The 18,305-nt window shown below is 41.7% G+C and overlaps 1 long non-coding RNA gene across 1 annotated transcript in view; it reads left to right on the top strand.

The window, feature by feature from the left end:
- LOC124879644 overlaps positions 1-17,749 on the top strand; it is a 50,498-nt gene extending 32,749 nt beyond the window's left edge. Inside the window, exons 2-5 of the long non-coding RNA XR_007041071.1 lie at positions 423-659; positions 14,486-14,566; positions 14,686-14,796; positions 17,446-17,749. This is a non-coding gene — a long non-coding RNA (uncharacterized LOC124879644). The remainder of the gene's footprint in view (positions 1-422; positions 660-14,485; positions 14,567-14,685; positions 14,797-17,445) is intronic.
- The last annotated feature ends 556 nt before the right edge of the window (positions 17,750-18,305 follow it).

The following is an 18,305-nucleotide window of genomic DNA, read 5'->3' as shown; positions in this document are numbered from 1 at the left end:
AATCTCAAACTGATGTATCACATCAGGTACACGGGATTAGAACATCATTGAGGTTTGCCCTGTTTAAACCTCAGGCATTTAGTTTGCATCGCTTTTCACTCTTGAAGTAGCTGCTTATGAGTTTAGTAAGAGATTTTAAATGGTTTGAAAATAATTTAAAATCATCCATGCAACTGCACTGATAACAGTGAAGGACATTCAAAACAACAGACAGCAGGCCCAGGTCTGGCCATCCAAGTTATTTCACCGCAAGAGCAGACAACAACATGCTAAAATTAGTCTCTAAAAACCCCACAATAGCCCCTTTTCCACCAAATACCTGGGATTTGTTTTACCCGCGTAAAGGGAATCCTTGGTAATTTGTGTGTTTCCACTGCTGTGAAAGGCTGTGAAAAATTTATTAAAATCAGCTACTTCTCCAGTCCAGCAGGTGGCAGTAGTAAGAAACCAAAGGACAAACAGCCCAGCAGAGAAGTCTGCATCAAGTTGGAGAATGCACAACTGGCTTTTTAATTGAAATCCAGCAATCTGCAAGGAAAAGATGGCAAACAGTCCCCTGAAGACAATGTCTTAGAAGAGGACAACAAGACACAGGTCTTACATATAATGGGCGAGAGGAAGTCAGAACACTGCAAGAAAGGGTCCACCAATCATCATTGGTAAGCCGATAACCTCACACCTCAACAATCCTGGGGTAATCTGAAAGTCCCAATCCTTGACCAGGACCTTTTATTTAGGAAAAGTGTAGACCCAGGGAGTTGAAATTAATTGGGTACAATTGTGTCGAAATGCGCAGAGGGCTTTCAAAATCCTGGGTAATGGCTTAAAGTGCCTGCAAGAAAGAGCTAATGTAGGGGCGAGCAACTCCAGTCCTCAAGGGTTGGTGTCCTGCAACTTCACATGTGTCCTTGGTCCAACACACCTGAATCAAATGGCAGGATAACCCCCTCAGTATGCAGTCATGTTCTCTGCACAGGTCTGGTAAGGAGCCATAGATTGGATTCAGGTGCGTTGGACCAAGGACACATGTGAAGTTGCAGGACACTGGCCCTTGAGGACTGGAGTTGCCCACGCCTGGTCTATTGTCATCAAAGGAGCTACAGCAGGCTGTTGCTGCTGTTGATATGAAAATGCATGCCTATACAATCAGACAGACAAGTTAAACTTTCATGGGAGATGTGCACGGAGGCAAGTTTTGTAAAACTTGAAGGTCAGACTGAAATTTACCCGAAAAAAACAGAGTTTAAACAACATTCCAGGAAATTGACCTCATACCAACACTGAAGCATAGAGCTGGAAGTGTCATGGTTTGGGATTCCTTTGCTGCAGCAGGAGCTGGCCAGCATAGAATCTTCCATGACTTCTGAGTTCTGCCATGTATCAGAGGATGCTTGAGGAAAATGTGAAAACATCTGTGAAAGAAAGATTAGGCTAAAGCAGAACTGCACCATGCAACACAACAATAACACAAAATCTACCAGAAGTCCACCGAGGACTAGCTGAGAATTCAGAAATGGGAAGTTCTAGACCAAATCAAAACCCTGATCATGACCTTTTTGAAATGCTGTGGGGTTACTTTAAACAGGCTGTACATGCAAGCAATGCCTCAAAAAACTTCCCTGTGGAAATGAAGAATGGGGCAAACTTTCCTCAGACTGATGTAAGAGACTGGTAAATGGCCAGCAGAAGCAACTCAGTGAAGTTAAGGGAGGTTAGACCAGCTACTCAGAGGTAGAGAGTTGTAACTTTTTGTTTTGATTGGCTGATTCAGTATTTGTATGAGAAAGAACCTGACTGAGTGTACTTAATAAAGTGGCCGTTGAGTGTATATCCATCAGCCACTACAAAGGGGTCATCTCCACAGTCCCTGCACTAATAACTGGATGTTTTTGGATCTCAAAAATGCTTGCTAGTTTTTGTTTCTGTATGGAGATGTCAGGATGTGAGATTTTGGACTTTGTTTGTGGTTTGGTGTTTTTGTTTTACTAGATGCTCTTGTTTGAATTTTTGTATTCTTGTTCATCACTTTGTGTTCTGACAATTCTGGTTTCCTTTTGCCTCCCTGTCTGTTCTCCTCTCATCATTAGTTTTCCTCTTTTAGTTGTTAATTACTCAGTTTCTGTTCCCTTTACATTCATTGTCCCTCTTAGCTCTGTTTCTTCTGTTTATCTTTATTCTCCAATTCCTCCTTTAACAGGTTAGCTTTAGTTACTGTTTACTTTTATTCTAGTCATCTTTTCTCCTGTTCTGCTTGGGTCTGTGTTTCTCCTTATTGGTTTATCTGTTTCACCTGCTCCCTCTGCCTCCCAGCCTCCTTGAGTCACCTGTTCCCTGTTCCTCTGATTACCTGCCCAATTGTTTCTTGTCCACCTTTGTCTGTATTTAAGTTTGCCTTCGTCCTTTGTTCCACGCGGAGTCGTTATGTCTTTTCAATGTCCTCATGAGATGTCTTTTGGATTTTGTCGAACTGGATAATCTTGTCACCCTGCACCTCGCCTGCATGTAAGTGGACTCGCTTTAAATTAAAGGAGTTTTCGACCACCTCTTTGCTTTTCTCCGTGCTTGTCTGCCTTTTGGTCCACCACAAAAATAGAACTATGACAGTACGACACCGCCACAAGGACCAGGCAGATGGAGAAGAGCACATCACTCTGTGGGAATATTTTTGGCGAGCCGCAGAGAGGTCCGCTTGCCAGGAGAGACAAGCTTCGGAGCAGCTGTCGCCATTCTGGGGTACCAGACTGGCGGTGCCGTTCCCCGGGACCGGTCCGTTACGCTGTGGGTCAGCGCCTGCCTCCTCCGCAGGCAGCGAAGGAGGCGTAGAACCCCAGTCCCAGACTCCGTGGCGGGTCGAGGGGACGTCTCAGCTCCTTGCTCTACTGGGGGTCCTCATGATGCCACAACACCAGGTTCTGGAGCCCGTTCGCCCCCGCTATCTGGCTTCACTACGGAGGAGCGTTCAGCGTAGCCATCCACGTCCGCAGCAGCTTCAGCGGCGCCAGCCTCACCTCCGCCAGCTGCAGCAGAGTTTCCGGCTGGTTTCTCCTCCCGTCCTGGACGACGCCGTCGCCGGAGGCCAGTCGCAGCCGGGGAGGTTCGGTCGGGCGCCTCTTACTTCTCCACGGAGGGTCCTTCCGACATGGTTTCCTCACGGCTGTCTTCCCCAGAGTTGGGGGGTGGTTGCCCAGTACCCCCTGGAGGTCACCGGTCTCCGGTGCGACCTCCAACCCCGGCGTGGGTCTTGGCTGGACTGCTGTTCGCCAACAGGGAGTGCATGAGGGAACGTTGTATGGAGTGCGTTCCCCATCTGATGGCTTACCCTCAGGACCTGCTTCACGTGCACTCCATACTGCAGGTGGAGTTTCTCGAGGAGGGGTGGCTCAACGCTCCAGCACCACTCTCCCCTGGAGGTCCCTTCACTCCCCTTCTCGAGGCTGTGGCCGCCGCCGGGTCTACAGAGCCTCAGCCGGCCGCCGCCGGGTCTACAGAGCTTCAGCCGGCCGTCGCCGGGTCTACAGAGCTTCAGCCGGCCGTCGCCGGGCCTACAGAGCTTCAGCCGGCCGTCGCCGGGTCTACAGAGCTTCAGCCGGCCGTCGCCGGGTCTACAGAGCTTCAGCCGGCCGTCGCCGGGTCTACAGAGCTTCAGCCGGCCGTCGCCGGGTCTACAGAGCTTCAGCCGGCCGTCGCCGGGTCTACAGAGCTTCAGCCGGCCGTCGCCGGGTCTACAGAGCTTCAGCCGGCCGTCGCCGGGTCTACAGAGCTTCAGCCGGCCGTCGCCGGGTCTACAGAGCTTCAGCCGGCCGTCGCCGGGTCTACAGTGCTTCAGCCGGCCGCTTCAGGGCCACAGCTGGCCGCTTCAGGGCCACAGCCGGCCGCCGCCGGGTCTACAGAACCTCGCCTGATCCGGGAGGAGCCCGTGAGTGGGCTGCCTCCACTTCCTCGCCTGATCCGGGAGGAGCCCGTGAGTGGGCTGACTCCACTTCCTCGCCTGATCCGGGAGGAGCCCGTGGGCGGGCTGCCTCCACAACCAGGTCCGGAACACATTATGGTTTTTCTTTGGGGGGTACTCCTGGCTTTACAGCCTGACACACAGCCTGACACACAGCCTGACACAGTTCCTGGAAGGTCATCCACCCTGTTTGGCCAACCTCCAGATCTCCTGCCTGGGTCCAAGTCTCCGCCATGGTTCTGGCCACATCACAGACCACAGAGGACCTTGCTTCGAGGGTTCGCCTGGTCTCGCCGCCGGCTTCCGAGGGCCTCGCTTCGAGGGTTCGCCTGGTCTCGCCGCCGGCCTCCGAGGGCCTCGCTTCGAGGGTTCGCCTGGTCTCGCCGCCGGCCTCCGAGGACCTCGCTTCGTGGGTTCGCCGCCGGCCTCCGGACTGCCTGCATCTCTGTCGCCGCCGGTTTCCTGGACGCCTGCTGCCCTGTTTCTGGCTCATTAGAAGCCAAATTGTTGGACCCTTGTTTTTTTATGTGCCCCTGGCCTCTGGATCTAGGTTTTTTGTTTTGGACTCAGGTTTCGCCCTCATTGGCTTTATTTTTGTTTTGGACTTTGGCCCTCCTTCCTGGCCCCCTCCGCCCACCCTGGTTGGGTTGTTTTGTTTTGGACTCTGTTTTTGTGGTCGTCTGGAATCCGACCTTGAGGGGGAGGTACTGTCAGGATGTGAGATTTTGGACTTTGTTTGTGGTTTGGTGTTTTTGTTTTACTAGATGCTCTTGTTTGAAGTTTTGTATTCTTGTTCATCACTTTGTGTTCTGACAATTCTGGTTTCCTTTTGCCTCCCTGTCTGTTCTCCTCTCATCATTAGTTTTCCTCTTTTAGTTGTTAATTACTCAGTTTCTGTTCCCTTTACATTCATTGTCCCTCTTAGCTCTGTTTCTTCTGTTTATCTTTATTCTCCAATTCCTCCTTTAACAGGTTAGCTTTAGTTACTGTTTACTTTTATTCCAGTCATCTTTTCTCCTGTTCTGCTTGGGTCTGTTTTCTCCTTATTGGTTTATCTGTTTCACCTGCTCCCTCTGCCTCTCAGCCTCCTTGTGTCACCTGTTCCCTGTTCCTCTGATTACCTACCCAATTGTTTCTTGTCCACCTTTGTCTGTATTTAAGTTTGCCTTCGTCCTTTGTTCCACGTGGAGTTATGTCTTTTCAATGTCCTCATGAGATGTCTTTTGGATTTTGTCCTTGAACTGGATAATCTTGTCACCCTGCACCTCGCCTGCATGTAAGTGGACTCGCTTTAAATTAAAGGAGTTTTCGACCACCTCTCTGCTTTTCTCCGTGCTTGTCTGCAATTTGGTTCACCACAAAAATAGAATTATGACAGGAGATTACATGTACCAATGATGTTTGGGGATTTTTCTCTTTAGTTAAGCTCTGTGGTTTCTTGTCCAAGATAAAGCTCACCAAATACAAGCAGGCCCTTTCTGTGTGCAGAGTGGTTGTAGCTTAGCTTTAATTAAGCCTTGCTGGACCATGAATTAAAACGTATTCTTTACCTTCCATGTGTTTTTTTCTCTATCACTCTTTGTTCTGCACACAAGTCCCTTCCTGCATTCTTAGCTCCACACTTCTTTCACTTGCCCCTACCTCAACTCTATCTCTTTTCTCTTTTCCTTTTGCTTTAGGCCTTCGGGTTGTAAAACCTAATCTTCATAAAAAAAAGGAGTTTCTTCTTTCATCTCCTTTGCTCCTCTTTCACAGTGACACACACAGGGGTACCCATGTAGACTTTCTCTCACTTTTAAATTAAACTGATAAAATTCTCTTTCTAGTTGGCCTTGACAATGACCTGCACTCTTGGGTACACGCACACTGCAGCAATGGCCACATACCTCACATAAATAAGCAATAGGCAAAGGAGTTCAGAAAGAAAAGATGCATGCTATTCTCCCTTTGCTTCAGCAGAAAATGTAGAAAGTGACAGTTTGTATTTGGAGCCAAATAGGTAGAAGAGCATCTCTCTATCAGAGCATGGACCCTTAACAGTAGATTTTAGGGCACAAATAAAAAACATGCCTGGAGTTTGATCTACTTTACAGCTATAGCTTAAAGAGAAATCAATTTAATGCCTACTGAAATCCACTCATTCGTCTTCATTTTGGATGACACACATGAATGCAAAAGCTTCTGCAGTGCTCAAATTCACTAGCTGCGTTTCCATTACAAATGTACGCAAAATTTTGTCGATATTCTGCCAATGTCAAAAAAACATATTTTTGCATTTCCGGTGTTTCCATTAAATAAGAAATACAATTAAAATCACACGTGAATAAGTTTGTTCATGCAATAACTTATTAAAAAACATGGCGGTGACGGATAGCCTCTTCAAGATCTTGGTAAATGCTCGCATTACTTTGCTTTTTGAAATCTAAAATGCTGGTAATGCCCCTGTAGCAAACTAAATTTACAAAATACTCTCCTGGTGAATCCAAACATGCTGCGCCATCATCCTCCTACTACTTCCTATCGTCTTCTTTATCTTTTTTGCCAGTAGCACCATCCGGTTGTTGATCACGTGAATCCTGTGATGTGAAAAAATTGTTTCCATTGCAGTTTCGCGAAATACACCAAATTGTTTCCATTAAGTGATTTTTTTTTTTTTTCATAATTACAGTTTGTGCAATTTGATGGTCAATGGAAACACAGCGATTGAGGACAAGATTCCTTCATAGTGTGTTCCCTTTTGGACACAATTTTGTTTGGGAGAGTGTAGCACACATTGGTGAGAAACAAACAGAAGCTCATCTGAGCACTGTGTTTTTGGAAAGAGTGCCTTCCCCCAAAAGACACAATCATGGCAGTGCATTCAAATACGATGCCTCTGTTGGGACCACAGCCATGGGGACAACATGAATGGCCAGTATGAGCTCTTCTGGAACTTTCAAAATAAATCGCATTAACCTACTTCCAGCACAGCCAGGAAAAGAGGTAACAGCGGACTTCCCGTGATGTCAATGTCCAAATAAAACACCGCTTTTGCAGAGATCCTGTCTCTTCTGAGCGGGCCCACCAGGGGAACTGGATGGAGGGACACATCGCGCTAATGTCTCTTTGCTGGCAAACAGATATAACTCTTCAAACTGGATCCAAGAGTGTCATACGGTCACATGATCATATGCACTAAGTTAAGTACAAATGAATTGCTGTTTGTGTATCTGATATTCATTCATGAATGGGGTAATTAAGGTACAAGCATGGCTTGATTTTTCTCTGAGGTCTACAGAATCAAACTGTTACAGAGAGTTCCCAGCAGAGACCCTGTCTCTACGATGCCGAGTGGAGCAGTTTTCCCGGTCTGAAGGAAGGACAACGGGACCGCATCACCATGGTTACAGTAGTAACGTGCAGTTTGGCCGGCCGACAGAGCGAGCCGCCTCTCCCCACATACGGAGGTTAGCTGCAGCAAACCCTTTGTTCACTGTGGATGTTTTATTCAAACTTCGTCACCCTGGACAGCTTTTCCTCAGCACGGTTCACCTGAGTGGTTAGATTTGGGCAGAGAGAGAAGTAATTTAGAATGAAATAATCTGAACATTTTTCGGTTTATGACGTTTGGTTTTGTTTGTGTTGAGACTCAGCTATCTTAGTGCTAGCAGATTATCTGCTCAGCACATGTGCTCAGTTTGTGTTTTCTGTGTTTGTTATTATTTAAAGTTAAGACAAACTTTATTTAAAGGGTGATTTTAAACACAGAAGATCGGCCATAACGTGCCGTCCATGATTTTAACCCTTTCATTAGTGGAATTTTAAAGGTCTGTTTTATTCTGATGATAAGCTAAAAGCTTCTTTTGTTAGCTTTAACTGCTAACAGCTAAGAACACGTGGTTGCCTGCTAAAGATCATTTATCCAAAAAGGTTGTTGGTTTTCAATCCAGTAAAGTAATATTTCCCTAAATATTATTTTACTAAACATGATAACTAAGTAACACAATTAAGCCCATTTCTCCAGAATGATTTGGTTCTTATTGAAAATAATATTTCTAATATTATTTTGATAAATAAAGGCAGGTAATTAAACACTGTTGAGAATTGGTCATCCAAAAGGTTGGTTTTATTCAGCAAATCATTCTTAAAACATTATTTTATTAAAATAATTTATCTGATCTTGCATTGTGAATGGTTGTCTAAAGGTATACCAATTATTGCCTAAGTTAGTTCCAAGACTAACTTAACTTCATTTCCAGATTCTTCAAGATAATCCTTGGTTCTCAAACATAAACATTGCATGGTAATGTTGCATCACTCTTTCAGTCATGGTTCTCAACTATCTTTGATCAACTTGTTTATATTGTACATAACCCATTAGTTTTCTTTATTCTTTAATTCTGCTTGGTAGTTTAGTTGGATTGTTTTAACATAGTAAAGAGTTTGTTGATTGAAATATGTTTGACTTTGAGTTGACTTAGTTTTGTTAATAAATTCTTGTATTTTAAGAAATTGTGTGAATTCATTCCATGTGTGTGCAGAGTTTTGCTGTTCAATAATGTCAGAGCTAGTCTCACACCTTTCTATTTTATCCTAATACCACTGCCTTATTAGGCTGGTATTCACAGGACAACCCTTAATAGACTGAAATATTATTTAATAAATATTAAAGTATTAATATTAAATATTTAATAATATATTCATATTCCCAATTACAACACCTCATTACTGACACAGAGACTCAGACAGACCTACCACCCTGCAGGTTTGGCAAGTAGAGGAGCTCTTATGTGAACTAAGGATTGTTGTTCAAAATTCTGCTTTTGTATCCATTTGCTTTGACATATTAATATGAAGTAGACAGACCCAATACTGTCTCAGTCATATGCAGCATTTTTGCTTTTCGCAACTCTGTAAAACAGTACCATTGTTATTAACAGAATTACATTTGCATACAACTCTAAACAGCATGTTACTGTAATTGAAAGTGACTTTAAATGTACACATCTTGCATATAGGTACCAGATGAAGGTGCAGATTTATCAATAACAGTAGTTTAACATTATTTATCATCATAAAAATTGTTGAGCAATAAGAAATATCTGGAGACAGCAGCTGAGAAGAAATAAGTAACCTGCAGTGTAAGACTTGGAGTTTGACTGGTTTACCACCACAGCAGCAGCAGCAAGAGCATGGAACAAAAAAAGCCATAGCAACTAATTTTGCTTTCAGGCTTACCAATTTTGTAAATAAAAATAGCTTACATTTACTCATCTGGAAGATTTTAAGAGAGAAGACTGTTCAGCCCTTTTGAGATTTGGTTTTATTGTGTTTTTGTTTCCATCATCAGGTTCCACTATTATTCTGTAAAGTTCATGCAACCTTTAGTTTTTTCTCCACATACAAATTGGATGCTTGTTCAGCTTCACCAAATAATTTCCTTTCAGCATATTTACCTTAGTTTTGTGATGGTTCTGGTGCTGAAAACCAACCAGGCTGGTTCTTAATCCCTTCTCTCCATCCATTTTCTTTTTTCCCTCCCCTCTTAGAATAAAGAATAAAACTTGGAGCTAGACAATAAACCCCCTTCCTTCTAACTTCTAATTTTAGAATTTAGTAAGTTTAGATATTATCTTAAGAGTTCATTTTCACATAAAAATTGTACTTTTTGCCTGTTTGTAGATTCATTGGTGTTCATTGGTTAGAGGTTTGTTTGGGTTTTGTTGCTTTTGCTCAGACAGGAGCAGATTTTAGGGTTTTCTGTGATAATAATTAGTGATATAACTCCCACTGGCTTTCTTATAACTTTAAATTGAAATTTTTATCTTAGATTGTACATTTATACATTGTAATCCTAACAAACTTGGAGACATCTCCTCATTTTTCTAAAAATATGTGGTAGAGATTTCTCAATACAAATGTAAAGAATTGGTTGCTTTTTATTAGATTATATAAAAAAAGTAAAGTAGCTAAATATTGGCAATTATGAGTGGCAAATTCATAAAAAACAATCAGATGTAAGGCTTTAAACAGAGATAGATTTGTTTATGTTCTGAAGATGATCATTGCCCTCTTCACTGGTTGCTTCAGCTTTTCCATCCACAGCAGTATCCATCATTCCTAGGGGATCGTCAGAAACCAGTTCTTACTCAAAGAAGTAAGGCTGAACCCATGACAACATGAAGTCTCCCTCTATTTGATCCTCGCAACATTCCTCTTCAACTAAGTGTCATAAGATGTTTCTGTTGAGGACCCTAATTCAGACAGGAGATAGGCAAGATCATTATGTTGGGGAATTTAATTTAATACCCCAAGGAAAATGGAACATTTTTATACAATCCTGCAGTTATAATTCATCCTTTATTATCCAACTGTATTTTTATTATAATTTTACAATTGTAAGGAAATGCATCTCTTGCTAGAATCTTTAAAAAAGTGAATCGTCATGACTGTTCAGTTATATAAAACATATTTCATCAACCAGATGTGCCATGCTTGCAGTTTTAACAAATATCCACTGTTTCCCACGCATACTTCAATCAGATGGGTATGGAAATAATGTTTAGGTAAGAAAACAGGCTTAGCGGGGGAAAAAAATGGGAAAATGCAGTTGTTTCTGCTACTGGGACTTCAATGTTTTGCGGAGGAATTCTTTAGAGTGATCTATTGCCAACCCCAGAAACCTCAGAGGATTGTGTGGGATGGGAGTATGCAGATGGCAAGTCAGAAAATAACAGAAGATAAGGACTGTAAAGTGGAAATCATAAATAATGCTACCAAAGATATGCATACTGAAACAACAAGAGAGAAGGAACAAAAGCAAAGAGAAAAAAGCGAACGAGATGATTTGTTTTTGCAACTCTTAAATGTTCTCTTGCTTTGCTGAGACACCATAAAGAAATTAAAATATGAATTAGGAGTTGAAACGACTGTCAGTCTTGATCCGTCGTCGCCAGAGACTCCGAAAAGGCCTGAAACATCACTAGAGCAGCTCTGCATGGACACGCACAAACACATCTACAGACAAAAACACACGCTCTGCTCCTTCTCTGGGTCTCTAACCATCTGGTTAACTTATCAGTCCTCTTTCTCCCCGTTGTGATGGCAACCAAAGAAAACAGCGACTGGGGGCTGCCACACAGCACAATGCCTCTCTTGTCCTCTCTCCTTCTTTCCTCACTCTCGTCACACTCCCCGACTCCCTGCATCCCCTGCTCCCTCAGCCACCATTCCTTCTCTGGATCATTTCTCCTCTTGCTCTTCTCTTTGCTTCGTTTGTTTACTCTACTCTCATTTTTTATGGCTGCCTCCCATTTTTTCCCACCTAACAATCTAGACACCACTTTTCCTTCTTGTTCCTAACTTTCTCTGCCACTTCTCTCTCTTTTTCCTTCTTTTTCCTCTGTCGTGGCCCTTCTTTCATTTTGTTCATCCTTATCTGTCATCTACCCTTAGGCATCTCTGTCAATTAGGCAGTAAAATTAAACTTCAATATCCATTTTCTACATAAAGTAGAAGAACATTTTTGTCTTAACAAAAGATGAGAATTTGAATATGTAATATCGATTTTGGATATGGACCATATGGGTAGTAGCACAGGGTGGCATTAGAAAGGTGATGCACAAGCACCATATCAAAAAACGTATCTGTCATTTGAGCCCTGAACAACTTTTCTAATGTTTTTATGTATGTGCAGTCAATGAGGAGTTTGATCAGGGTGTGTTTGCTGTCAGTCAATTAGTGCTCACATGGGGTGAACTACAAATTATTCTGTGACATCTCCTTTTTCAGAATCAGAATCAGAATCAGCTTTATTGCCAAGTTCGTACATACAAACAAGGAATTTGACTCCGGTACACTTTGCTCTTTGGTTTTGTTTTTGCATTACAGAATATACATATTTACAATGTACAATATACACATATCTAATAAAAGGTGCATTTGCAACATCTGTATGCTGTTGTTTTGTACTCTATTGAATGTTCATCAGAGAAACAGCCTGGGGGAAGAAACTGTCTCTGTGGCGGCTGGTTTTAGTAAATAGTGCTCTGTAGCGACGGCCTGAAGGTAAAACTCTAAACAGTTTATGTGCAGGGTGTGTGGGGTCTGCAGAGATTTTAGCAGCTCCTTTCCTGACCCTAGACCTGTATAAGTCCTGGATGGAGGGAAGGTCAGCCCTGATTATTCTCTCTGCATTCCTGATTATTCGTTGCAATCTGGTTTTCTTTTGCTCGAGAGGTTGGGTTCCACTTTAGCTACACTTAACAGGGAACAGTCTTCACAAACAGGCTCAGTTTCTGTAGATGTTTGTATTTGGAAACAACCATGAAAAATAGAAGACAGTAGTGGCTGTGGTGGGAGGCAGAAGGAAGAGCCCATCCAGTGCGCCAGTCATGAAAGATCCGTCATTTAATATTTCTCGATTTACACCTGGACATGTCTGTGTTGTAGAAGTTGGGACATATTTTTCCAGTGTTAACATAACCTCCATCATTTACTTGAGGACCCATTAGTTTGTCCTTCATATGTGCTCAAACATTGTGTTAAAAGAAAGCGTTTCCAAGATGTTAACCTTGAGTTGCACAGCATTTTCTATGAAAGGATGTAGCACACCACTTTGAACTTTCCTCCACGATTGATATATGTATCCTTATCCTCAAAACCTGTCAGTCTGATCTTCTGCCTACTTCGCTTTTCAGATCATTAATATTCCAACAATCACCCCTCTGTTCTGGTCAGTACTTGGACGTCTCCTTTTCATTATCTACCTCCTCCTACTTTGCAATGTATTTGGACATATGACATTTATTTCCATGGCTATACTGATGACCTCCAGCTGTTCCTGTCCACCACGTCCCTTCCACCTACCTCCATCTTTGATTGTCTACAGGAAATCAGAACTGCTTCAAAACAGCTTAACAGAGCAGACAGCATCTCTCTGCGCTGATGCAGCGTGCCAATATTAAAAAGAGGCACTATAAAAAGAGTGTACATAAGAGGGAGAGTAATGAAATGTTAAAATGCCAATTAAAGAAAATCAGACCAGGACAAAATCTTTTCAGAACTTTTTTCTCCTATAATCTGACATTAAGCTTCAAAAATTTAAATGAGAAACAATCAAATTTGTAGGAGAAAAAGTACAAAGTATAAAAAACCTCTTGCATGAGTGTGCACACCTTTAGACATTGTTTTCTGCAGCCTTTGATGCAGTTTTACAAGTTTAGACTCTTTGGGAACACAGCAGTAAATACTGTATCAACTCAGAGAGGTAAGAAACGATCAAAATGGATCTGGAATCTGGAGAAGGCTGAAAAACATCAACAGCACTTTACATTCCATGGCACAATAAAGCCAGTTGACTGGGGGAAATGTGGAACAGTGAGATTACTAAAACCTTTCGAAAGACAGGAGGGAAACCAGTGATGGAGGATGTCAAGACCCTGATAACACTGAAGGGATTGCAGGAATTTCTGGTTACTACTGGTTGAGTTTTACATGTGATCAAACAAAACATCCAGACCTGGCTAAAATCTCCCAGAACCTTGTAGACATGTATAATAATGTCTGAGGAAACCGAATTTGAAGTTTTAGCCACAATTCAAAAAAGTTTAAACCAATAAGAACATTGTGCGTCACTAAAGTAACCGATAAGAGCATTGCGCGTCACTAAAGTAACCCTATACCCACTGTGAAATATGGTATGCGATAAAACAAAAATGATCCCCAAAGCTTGACACTTCCACCTCTGTGGTTCACAGTTGTTGGTTGAGGTTTCTTTCCTGGCATTATTTGGGTTGTGCCAAACATATCCTCTGTGCTGCTGTTCAGATAATAAAATTTTACACTCATCTGTCTGAAGAAAATTTTTCCAGTAGTTCTAGTCTTTGTCTGGTTCTTCCTGGCAAATGCAATGGTTTCCTTAGGTTTTTTTAAATTTCTAGATGAGGACAATTGTGTTCAGGGATGTCTGTTTCTACATGGCATATTCAGCGGTTCCTAAATGACTCAACCTCAGAGATCCCATATATTTCTGACCTTTTCGGTGTCATATTATGATTATATTAACCTTCCCAATGTGTGCAGTCACTTCTGCTTACAGTAAGAAAATAATTACCAGCAGCAAAAAACAATGATTTCACAGACAGATAGTCACGTTTAACCGCAGTGCTTTTATTGCTGAGCCATTTCTGAAGGGGGATGCTGCAGTCTAATTAAAATGTCTTTGCAAGTGATCCCAGGCCATTGTGGCAACTAATTCTCTCTTTAATCAAGGTCTTTATTACTTATATAATACACATAACGTGTTCATTTGCTTCGAGTATTCCCAAACACAGACTGAAATATTTTATTGTTATTGTTTGTCATAGTTGTGCTTCGATAGTTACCTTTCAGGTAGCTATGATGAAGGCCTCTGAAAAAATCTAACAACTGAATGGAGGTTTGGGTTAAGCTGATATTTAATGCCTTTTCTAATAAAATTTCTAAAATAAGTTGATACTTTAAAGAACATGGGAATATTTTGTGCAGATGTTTGATGTCTGTCTCTTCCTTTTCCAGGGCGATCAAGCTACAAGGTTTGCTCAACTCCAGACTAAGGAATGCTGATGTTAAGAAAACATTTGATATGCGATAGTATTGGTAAATGTTGCGATAAAGATATGACTTGCGATAAATAAACAAGTGTCAATGTATTTTTGCTTTGAGTTCATAGCAAGCATAGACACTGAATAAACCTTTATTTCTTTCTCATCAACAAGGTTTTATTAGGAAAGTTGCATCTCGCCATCTTCTTCCTGTAAACTTTACTTTTATCTGAAAAGAGGACTTTGGACCAGTGAGCCACAGACCAGTTTTTCTCCTTAGCCCAGGTAAGTTGCTTGTAGCCCATGTGTAGGATTCGTTTGCGTGTGGTGGCTCCTGATGCGCTGACTCCAGCCTCAGTCCACTCCTTGTGACACTTCCCCAAATTCTAGAATGGATGTTGTTTGACAATCCTCTCAAGGCTAGGTTAGCCCTGTTGCCGGTTCACTTTACTTTCAATGAACAAGCCTGGATTCAGCACTTTGTGAACAACCAGCTTCCTTAGCAATGACCCTATCTGGCTTTCTGTGCTTGTGAAGGGCATCAGCGACTGTCTGCTGAACAACTATGTCAGCAGCCTTCCCCATGATTGTGGAGTCCATAAAATTTCTGTAATGTAATTTGTTATTAATCCAATGTAATATTCTGCTTTTCTGAGAAACATAATTTGAGGTTTTCATTAGCTCTAAGCATTAATCTTCAAAATTAACAGAAAGAAACATTTGCAGCATGGAGACTGCATCTTCATTTACTTGGAGCTAATGAAATTGCCAACAAAGATAGCAGAAATGACTCGTGAGGCTTTACTGAAAACTAAGCTGAAATGGTTTACATAGTGTAGCAATTTGTCCTCTATTAAATATCTTTTGGTTTTGCATTTGTTCACAATTTAATCTTTTAGATCATAAAACACATTTTAATAGCAGACAAAATCACATTGAGTTAACAGAAAAAGCACTTTTCAAATTATGATTTTTTTTATTAGGCAAAAAGCTATACAAACTAATCTGGCCCTATCATAATTGCACCCTTGATCAAATCATGATATAACTGATTAACTACAATAACCACAACCTGGCTTGATTAACTCCTGATTAATAATACTTAAAAATAATCTGTCTGACAACATGAAGTAGGCTAAAAAGGGGAACAGATTTAGAAAACATGGGAAGGCGTAAAGTTCCCCATTAAGGGCTGCCCTTTCAGTACTATCACAGAAACACCTCAAGGAATCATAGAGGAGGTCACAAAAGAACCAACAACAATATTTCAAACACTACCAAAATCAACTGCCTCAGTTAAAGTCAGTGTTCAACAGTATGTAAGAAACTGTGCAAAAACTGAATTCATGAGAGAACTCCAAGGGAAATCCTCTGCTGGCCCAGAAAAACACATCAGTGGGAACCCAGGGGCACCAAGGGGCACATTGTATTTCCCCCTAGGGGGCCAATCTCCGAGAGATAGAGAGGGAGGGATGACCACCGCAGCCCAGCACTGTCCCTGCGGTCCTCAACCAGCCCAACACACCTTCGTGAGCCAAAACGTTTTTTGCATCGAGTGATTGACTTGCAGTGTTAGGTTCTCCTGGATGAGCATGTAGCGACAGTTGACAGCTGCTTGCATTGTGTCGTTGACTTTGCAGCAATCCCCCATACTGAGCATGCATGTATCGACAATGGAAAGGAAAACTCCCCTTTAACAGGAAGAAACCTCCAGCAGAACCTCAATCATTGTGAGCGGCCATCTGCCATGACTGACTGGGGGTTTGAGAAAACAGAGCATACGCAGAGTATTTTCTATGTTAATGAAAATAAAAGAAAAGAAAAGAAAAAATAACAAACCAAAATAAAATAAAGCGTTTGGAGTGGCCTAGTAAAAGTCTAGACTTAAATCCAATTGAGATGCTGTTGTTTGGCCTTAAACATGCCGATCAAACTCATAGATCCTCCAATATGGCTGATTTAAAAACAAATTTGTAAAGACGAGTGGGCAGTTATTAAGATTATGCAGCAATTATTTTTCCCAACTAGAGCCAGGGTGGTTTAAATAGCTATTTTATTTCCCATGATAGGTGAAATTATCATTTGATAACTGCTTTTCTGAATATACTTGTCTGATATTAAGATTTACTTGATGATCTGAAAGATGTAAGTGTGACAAAAAAGCAAAAGCATAAGAAATCTGCAATTGCAATTGAAAAGCAATAAAGGGATGTCAAAGTATAATTATCTTAGCAACTGATGAATGTACAGAGTTTAATTTAGCAAACATCAAATTCATACAGTCATGCCTTTTAAAATTAGAAGGTGGACGCATCTGCTTGCTACATCATTTAAGAATAAGTGTCTTTAATTAGATTACCATTACTACATATGCATTTGTCACTCTTTGTACAAATCTGTTTGGTTAGAAATAGGTGTCAGTCTAAATCCACCTATATTTTAAAAAAGAAATACACCTGGAACCACTGCTGCTCCCTATTTTCTTGTAATCGGGATTCTCCGCTGCCCTTGCCTAAGGCTGTTTACATTTATGTCTGATTGCATGTGTGTCTGTATGTCCCTGTGTGCGTGAGTACAGGTGATGGATGTGTTAGGTGAGCAGGTTAATGTCTTGCTAATGTAGATGAATTGTCCAGAGTCCATGTTACACAAAAAGTGTAATCACACCCACACCTCACGCATGGATGAATTATTCTGACTGTGAAAAGCATTAGACACACACCCACACACACATGGATCCTATAGATGGATTATCACAGAACTGCACAAAGATCACGATACACTGCAGGGTGAAGAAGACCAGAAAGAAGATGAGATGTGGATTCATGTGAATTAACACTGTATCTAACTTCCTTTCCTCATGTTTTCCTCTCTGGTACAGAAATAGTCACACAGAAAACAAACGTTTCTTTTCCATTTGTTCCTCTGTCAAAGTGCACCCGCTCTGGGGCTGGCTGCCTGTCAGAGGTGAGTCGGAGCCGCAGGAGGAAAACTTCATGTGAGCTCGAACCTCCTGTTGCGCTGAGTTCTACAGACAGACAGCTGTCAGGCTTTGAAGCTGCTCCGCTTAGCTGCACAGAGCCGGTGAGGAGAGGGCATCCTGCCACCTGTTGATGCATCAAAACTCTGGCTGCCTTTGTTAGCAGTGCCAAGAGGCTCTTTGGCCTTTTGGGTTCATCTCTGAAAGAAAAAGCTGTGTATGCTGAGAAGAAGCAAGTCATGTTCCCCGCCTGATGAAACTCAGTCTTTGTTAATTTTATTTTATGTAGAATAAATCTTGCATTGATGCAGATTTTTATGGATCATGATTTTGTAATTTTTCTTCTGTGCTGTGTACCACAAAATACATCTCCAATTAGTTTTTCACCAAATAATTCAGTTTTGGAGTCAAATCTGATTTAATGAGCTAGTTAATGATAAGTTCATTAACCCAAACAGCTGTTCTAGTACATTTTTCTAACCTTTGTTCATTTCCAACCTTTAGCTATTTTGTGTAGAGGCTATAAAGATTAAAATATTCTCACTGTATAAAGGTATCAGTCAGGAAAATAATACAACAATTAGGCAGCATTATAGCCTGTCAGACATATTGCTGAATATTAGACAACTTTATATTCTCTCTCTTTTTATTTATTTATTTCTGTTTAGCTTTGACATCTTCCTGGAGATGGCCATTCGTGAAGCTATTGTTACCAATAACTTCATGCTGTCTCTATATGTAGGATACATTTAACCCTGTAAATCTATCTTTAACTGAGTCCTGAATTTCCCCACTGAGAGACAACATGATTCTT

This window comes from Girardinichthys multiradiatus, chromosome 13, assembly GCF_021462225.1.
Source record: "Girardinichthys multiradiatus isolate DD_20200921_A chromosome 13, DD_fGirMul_XY1, whole genome shotgun sequence".
NCBI classification, from domain to species: Eukaryota; Metazoa; Chordata; class Actinopteri; order Cyprinodontiformes; family Goodeidae; genus Girardinichthys; species Girardinichthys multiradiatus.
This window is presented reverse-complemented; position numbering and strand designations above follow the sequence as displayed.